The 8,330-nt window shown below is 46.8% G+C and overlaps 1 long non-coding RNA gene across 1 annotated transcript; it reads right to left on the minus strand.

The window, feature by feature from the left end:
* Positions 1-2,498: 2,498 nt before the first annotated feature.
* Positions 2,499-7,969, minus strand: LOC146041777 (uncharacterized). Its single transcript, XR_014463585.1, has 5 exons — positions 7,862-7,969; positions 6,625-6,693; positions 6,413-6,467; positions 4,438-4,474; positions 2,499-3,222 (listed from the first exon to the last, which is right to left on the minus strand). It is a non-coding gene; the product is annotated as an uncharacterized LOC146041777 (long non-coding RNA).
* Between the last annotated feature and the right edge of the window lie 361 nt (positions 7,970-8,330).

Raw genomic sequence — 8,330 nt, forward strand, 5'->3', positions numbered from 1 at the left:
GTCAGGACAAAGACACAAGAGTTAGGCGCACATTATAAAGTCATCGCATGTGTGAGAGACGACCGTAGCCACCATGCTAAACGCTCTGCTTAACTCTCATGTGCGCCAACCTGAGTATCGCAACTTTCCCACTTGTTGTTATAAACAACGAGTATTCAGAAGCCGTATCGAGCCTAGGAGAGATAAAGTGGGAATGTATCAAATCTTGGAGATATATAAAGTACCAGCTAATCTGCTCCTAACTGACATTTTTCAAACACATTCTGTAATATGGTAGTTAATAGCTGATTGGCTGGATTTTGGGGTGTTATTCTGGTTCGTACGCATGGTGCAGAGACTTTTCACCCAGGACGGGGGGGGGGGGGGGGGGGGGAGAGGTGCGTGGGGTGGTCTCATTAGCATATGGGAACGCTGAGCGTTTCATGGGTGTTCTCATGCTAATGACGCCATGATTTGCGCGGGGGGGGGGAGTGCAGCTGCCCACCCGTTTCCTTCCCAGTGTACACGCACATATGTAAGTGACTTGTGAGTCGCTTTTATATGTGTGCACCTTCCACATCAATGGTTGACCGTATCTCCTCTGCGGCCGGGGGAGGGGCGGGCGTGTTTATAGAGCCAACCTGAATCCGCCCAGTAGTACATAGGCCCCATAGTAAGGATATGGACAGCAGCCGCTACACCTCTTATATGAGTGTTTGCACTGTGACATTTTGCACATTGTATTGTGCTGCACAGTATAATCTTGTGCTGTTATCAGTACGGAGTGATAATACCCACCTCTGGGGTATTTATCCTGTATAACAGCAGGTATCTACCCGAGGTGACCAGCATTGTCCAGAGGTGGGTGTGGCTATAATAATGCAAATCACATCATTGGCCACCAGGACCATCCACTTTACTCTGCAAGTGGGCGGCTGGGTGGTGTAAATTGTGGTGAGTTGGGGGGAGGGGGATCCGGGAGACCTGCCCACTTTGATAACCTCCCGGCCATTCCGGGAGAGTAGACAAGTATGGGTTACATAACCAATCATAACATAAACTAGCGCAGCATAAGGAGAACCACAAGTTCCAGACACCATAACATTGTAATTGGCCTTTGGACTACAGTATATTACTTTGGGGCTTAGTTTATGAATGAGCCATAATCCCGTTAGCACTCGTTTCTGATGCTTCATTTGCCAATGTTTTTGGAGAAATCCTTAAGCCATCCATAGATGGCATTAGCAGGGGATGCAGTCCAGTGGCGTAACTATGATTTGGGCACCTCCCCGCAAATAAAATTTGTGTGCCCCCCTCCTCTCCTTCTCACCTCCCCTTCTCACCTCCGCCTCCCGGTCCATTGCTGCCCACCGGGACCAGCAGATCTTCCTTTCTGCACTCCTGTCGCTCTCCTCCTGTTAGAATGTCACTTGCAAAATGGCTGCCGCCTTAAAACAGACCGTTATTTAGGATGCAAGAGGAGGTCACTGCCTCCTCTAGCATCCTTAATAACCATCTGCTGTGAGGGGGCGGCCATTTTACAAGTGGCAATCTAACAGGAGGAGCGCCGGGACTGCAGACAGGATAATCTGCTGGTCCCGGCGGGCAGCAGTGGACTGGGCGACAGCGGTGAGGAGATGGAGGGCGACAGATTTGGCGGTGGTGGTGGCCCCATTAACCCCCCAGCAATAGCTTCTGCAGACCTCGCGGTGCCCAAACTTGCCTAGCGCATCCAAGCCACTGAGTGGTCTGCGGTGCTATTGTTACACCACTGATGCAGCCACCAAGCTGGCATTGACATTGTCAACATTCATAATATTATCAACAGAAGGTTAACATTCATGATGTCAACATCATTAAAATGTCAACATCATAAACGTTGATGACAGTGTGGTTGGGTATACCATTAGGCTTACAGCCAGCCTATTATGGGCATCCCCAATAAGAAGGCTCAGCGTTCCCCTGAGAATGCAGATGTAGTGATGCCTGCTCTGGTCAGGTGTCTGACGTCACATGACATCAGTGCCCGCCCCCTATTCAGTCCTCTTAAAAGTAAGTATGGACTTCAGAGCGAAAGCTGAAGAACTCATTCGATGGTCAGCAACCTCCGAATTATTTCTTCTCCTTTTGCATGCATGCGAGGGGATGTGTTCACATACACATCCCCTCGCAAGTCTTTATCGCTCTCCAATTTATCTCTTGCCAAACTTTGATACATGGTCGACATTTTCAGTGTCAACCATGTCAACATCCTCATATTGACCTAATATTTGTTGACATGCTGACCTGAGACCACCTTAGTGGTAAGGTTCCCAATGCCATCATTGTGGACCCAGGACAGCGTTCTGGCTAGTAACTATCACTGCAAGATACTGTGAATAAAGCTTTTGGCATTGTTTTAAATGCAGTGAAACATGAGCCATTCAAGAGACCAGAAATACATTTATTATTGCATATGAGGCACGTAACACTTCTCATATAATAAATAAATACACTTTATTTTGACTTTCATCCTTCCGAGAAAAAAAAAAAAGAGGGACAGCGTTGGACCCCGACAGGTGATGATGTTCTTAGCGTGGGTCTTACATCTCTTTCATCTATATTTAGTCATTAATGAGAAAATATATGGGTAATATTTGGACTGACTTGAATGAGTCTTATATTTGTGCTGCTGCTTGTTTCTCCAGAAACAACGTTGTCCTACAAAAGTTTTTGAAGGTTCTTGTTGGTGCTCAATGCTCCTTGAAAGGGGCACACGGAGGGAAGATGGGTTGTTAGATCCCCAGCATCGTGTCGGTGTTTGGGTGTGCGCGGGTTCCTGCTTGGCAATAGCCGGTACTGTATACATGGTGGAGTGGTCTCCTGACACTTGTCACCTCAACAAAGGGAGCCATGCTGAAGACCGTTCCTCGGTGAAGAATCTTTTCGAAACGGTGGTCAAAGAGAAGTAATGTTTGGGAAATTGACTATGAAGTTGTTGTGTAGAGGTAGAGAACACTAATTGGGGCAATTTAAGTAAGATGCTGGTGGCTGGTTCTTTGGCAATCTTCCTGGCATTCAGAAGAGTCTTGACCTTGACTCAGACTGTCCCGAATGCCAGAGGTTGCCACCAAACATATCATCTCTTGACCATGGCTTGATATGTGTGAATGAAATGTTACCCATTTAAGTCCAGTACTCAGCTTTATGCTCCACGGTGGATGGAAAACGGCTTCATCTTATTCAAAGATGTGCGCAACGGTTCTGTAGATATAAAGACAAGAGGAGGACACCTGACGACAACTGGCAATGAAACAGTGGATTATCCCGCACAGGATGACAAAGTGAAATAAATCTATTGAACCGGCAATCTTTAATTAAATGGCCTATATAGGCAATAATTAGAAACACAATGGAGGTGCCCCCATAAATCTTTTAATCTTATATTCAAAACAAACAGTCAATTGCAACTTAGGGCCCCCATACACTAGGGTGACTTGTCCTAAGGACAAGTCGGCCCCGACTTCCCCTGAGCTTCCACAGCAACTTGATGTGTCATTTTTTTACATGTGATAAATCGCATCTGATTTATCACATGTAAAAATCCGGGGAGCAGAGGAGGGTCCGGGGGATCTGCAGGAGAGCTAGCGATCCGTGGGAGCAGCAGGAGCAGGGTGGGAGCGGGGACCGGTCCGGGGGAGCAGCAGGAGCAGGATGGGAGCAGGGAGCGGTCCGGGGGAGCGGCAGGAGCAGGCTGGGAGTGGGGAACGGTCCGGGGGAGCGGCACGAGATGTTGCGGCAGGGAGCGGGGACCGCAGATGCAAAGCAGAGACCGAGGGCACAGCGGGAGAATAGAAACCATCCTATTCAAAAGACTGGGCGGCCGCTGATTGGCTGAGCTCTCAGTCTTTTGAATAGGATTTCTTTCTATTCTCCCGCTGTGCCCCTGCATCTGCAGTCCCCGCTCCCTGACTGCCGCTACATCTCGTGCCGCTCTCCCGGACCGGTCCCCACTCCCAGCCTGCTCCTGCCGCTCCCCCAGACCGGTCCCCGCCTGCTCCTGCCACTCCCCCAGACCGGTCCCCGCTCCCAGCCTTCTCCTGCTGCTCCCCCAGACCGTTCTCCGCTCCCAGACTGCTCCTGCCGCTCCCCCGGACCATTCCCCCTCTCCCGCATATGGCTGCACATGATCTATCTTATGAGCAGACCGTCCGACATCCGGATCTAATCCGATGCGCACGGGATCAGATCGGATGTCGTACCCTACGCAATTTAGCCAATTTCTCTGCCCGATCCTCCAGAATCGGGTGAAATCGGGCCCAAATCACGTAGTGTATGGGGGCCATTACAATCGCCTGTGGGAACACTTTTGTACAGTGGTTTATGTAAATATTAAAACTTAACTTTTATTTCTTAATAAAATAAAATACTAGATGACACATATCAAAACATTCTTTATAAGCCAGGAGAGAGACTTACTGGTACAGAGCTCCTGAGAGTTCATCTACGTAGCTTCCTGGAAGACAGAACATTACAGGTTACAGGTATGTACTGGGAGCAGGTGAACACTGTACCAGATGTTCTGACTTTTTCAATTATTAATACTGTATTTTATTGTTTTACCTTTAAATGAGAACAATACAAAGTACGTACACATGGCATGGCAAATATCCCCCTAACCTGTTACAATGTACTGTGCAGTTATGGTAGAATAGTACACAGTGTACATTCCCAATAGCGCCACCTATGGGCCCTTAATGTCATCTCATGACAGCGGCTGATGAGAATCCCATTTATAAAGCTGGCAGAAGATTTGTTCAGGAACAGGAAGGTGAAAGAGACAATTGTGTTAATGTATTTCCTTTTTCATATATCTTATTGAAATTGACGACAGCAATTAGAGATGCCTAATTAACAGAAATTCTATTGAACAGGAACATGGTAATTTATACCAATTTCTAGACAGCATCCCCTAAGTATTCATTTTCATGTCAGAAATATTGATATTAGCAGATCACAAAGTGTGAGAGGCTTGATGAGGCTAAAAATGAAATATTATTACAATCTGACAAATCTAGCTCGTTAACAGGAAACTTCCGGAGCTATCTGTGATGAGTTTGGATCAAAGGATCGATAGTCTGTACGTCGACAGCAAAAATGTTGACATGCGCTGAGTCCACATCAACAAAAGGTCGACATCCACTATTTCGATACTGTCAAAAGGTCGACCCAAGGAAAAAGACCCAACTTGGAAGAAATCAACACATGAAAAGATTGATGGGAGTTTTTCACATTTTGTTGTGTCAGTGTTGACACCTGAGCACCCAATTAGTATAGCGCCTACACAAATCCAGCAGTTGTTCCTTACTGCTACATGGAAGGAATGTGCACACAGGCCACAGTGATAATGTACCTCATAGTTGCCGACTTTTTGGCTGCCCTCTCCTGGAGAGGGCAGCAAGCTCAATGAAGCAGGGGGGCTTTGGCCATTGCCGGGAGGGAAAAAGGGGTGGTTCGGGGGCGGAACCTTGAATGGACTTTCCTATTGCGGCATGTCTAGAGTGAGCGTGCCATTTTAGCCCCGCTCCCACCATGCAATGCCGGTAATTCAGGCATTGCCCTGCGGGAGGCAAGGCTAAAATGACTCCATCACGTCATTTGATTTACAGCGTGTTTTGCTTAACTTTATTACCATCATTAATCGAACACACCAAGACACAGCTGCTTGCAAAAGCCGATGTGTAGCAGAGGACGGTACAGGTACAGCCTAGAGCAGGTATGTCCAAACTATGGCCCTCCAGCTGTTGTGAAACTACAAGTTCCATCATGCCTTGCCACAGTTTTGCTTTTAGGGAATGCTAAAACTGTGGCAAGGAATGCTGGGATGTGTAGTTTCACAACAGCTGGAGGGCCACAGTTTGGACATGCCTGGCCTAGAGGAATAGGTTTGTGTTTGTATTATGATCATATGACCATTTTAATAATCCATTTCAGTGTACAACTTCTCAGGTACAGTAGTAGTTTTATACATTATGTGCAGTAACAGCCAAAGGCCACTGGGGGGCATGCTTGCATCAGATGATAATGATGACACTACAGAAGTCTGACCGTTTCTTTGAATCTCTTATCTCTCAGTGGATTATATTGAAAGCAGAGTAAAGGTGCCCACACCTTAAGACGGGGTATTACATGCAGCCTCACATACGATACTCCGGCAACTCCCCGCCGGGCTTGCTGTTGTGAAACTACACATCCCAGCATGCCTTGCCATAGTTTTAGCATTTCCTAATAGCAAAACAGTTGCACAGCATGATGGGCCTTGTAGTTTCACAGCAGCTGGAGGGCCATCGTTTGGCCATGCCTGCTGTATTCCAGTGCTAAACATTTATAATACAAGAGTTCCACCTCTCGTGGGGCCTCCCTGCCACACAATTATAATTTCTGAGTGACTTACCAGGCTTGCAGGCTGTCTCACATATAACTGGGCACACGTAGCAAAACTGGCAGTACTGTGGAGATAGAGCGAGAGAGAGAGAGAGAGAGAGAGAGATGTGGATAACTGACTATTGGAATCTACTCACTTATGTGTCAGTATTTCTGTGTATACTTATGGTTGATGGATTCCGCGCAGCAATGCTTCCTCCATAGCTGCAGTTGGAGACTCACCTCGCAGTTTTTACAGTGTTCGCTCTTATCTTTCTCTTCACAGGGGCATTTGTCGCAGTCGCCACAGTGCTGGGGGAGGCAAAAATAAAATGTTGTTGATTTGTTTGCTAATAAAATTGATTGTTGATTTTACAGTATACAGTATATGGTACTTATGTATTTGCAGGGCGCCCAATTTACATACGTACGGCACCGTAGGGAAATCGCATCGCATGCGAGTTTTGCATGCGGTGCGATTTTCCTATGTAATTTATTCACTGCTCTTTGGCCTTGGGCGGTACGATGAGATCACATTGCATGTGATCACATTGCATGCAAAAATCGCATGCGATCGCATGCGATTTTATACTGTGCGATTCCATTTAATGTAGTATACACTTGTATGACATCCAATGGGATTTAGGCACCCCCCCACTATCCATGCCACCCCAAAGCGTGGCGGCGGAACGCGTCCTCCTGACCTTTTCATACCCCCACTATCCACGTCTGCGTGGAGTTGATGTTATATAGTGTGGGGAGCGCAATGAGCCACCAAGCCCAAAGCGTGGCGAGCGGCCGCAAATTACGTTACATGTATTCCGCAACCCCTCGCAGGGCTCGCTGCGCTCGCCACGCTTCGGGCTCGGTGGCTCGTTGTGCTCGTCACACTATATAAAATCAACTCCACGCCGACATGGATAATGGGGTATGAAAAGGTCGGGAGGACGCGTTCCACCATCGCTCGCCACGCTTCGGGGTGGCGTGGATAGTGGGGAGGTGCTTAAATCCCATTGGATGTCATACAAGTGTATACTACATTAAATGGCATTGCACCCTATAAAATCGCATGCGATCGCGATGCAATGCGATCTCATCGCACCGCCCAAGGCCAGGCAAAAATCGCATGCGATTATATATATTATATTATATAAATATATATATATGTAAGTGGTTTTTGTTTTAAATTACGCATACATCTAAGTGGCGCTGAGCATGCATCCAGATTCTGTATGCCGGGTTCTCATGGCATAAGGCCCCGCCACCTTAGTGGACAAAATTCCACGGTTCAGAAGTCTGTAACATGATTTGCCTACTTTAGACCTGTTCGCTCCATGCACATTAATTGAGGCATTATCGCCCCATCCTGTCCACAGCAACGGTGAGTGCGGCTATATCTGTACACCACCCGCTCTGCACCTATTATAGATATGCCCATGGTGTGTTTGCATGTATATAATTACCATATATTAGATGTTACCTTGCAGAATGAGCAGTAGCGACACAGTGATCCATCTTTGTACTCTTCATCATCATCGTCGTCGTCGTCGTTGTCGTCATCATCATCGTCGTCATCGTCATCATCATCATCATCTGTAAGGGCAAAGATATAAAAATAATTCTCAATTATATATACTGATAACCATTCAACTGTTGACCTTTCAACACTAGTGACCTATTGACTGTTGACCATCTAGCATCGACCTATCGACAGTTGACCATCAAGCATTGACCTATCGACTGTTGACCATATAGCATTGACCTATGGACTGTTGACCATCTAGCATCGACCTATTGACAGTTGGCCATCTTACATTGACCTATCGACTGTTGACCATCTAGCTACAACCTATCGACTGTTGATCATATAGCATCGATCGATTGACTGTTGACCATATACCATCAACCTATTGCCTGTTGACCATCTACCATTGACTGTTGATCATATA

This window comes from Crinia signifera, chromosome 19 (genome assembly GCF_055691185.1).
Source record: "Crinia signifera chromosome 19, ASM5569118v1, whole genome shotgun sequence".
Taxonomy (NCBI): Eukaryota; Metazoa; Chordata; class Amphibia; order Anura; family Myobatrachidae; genus Crinia; species Crinia signifera.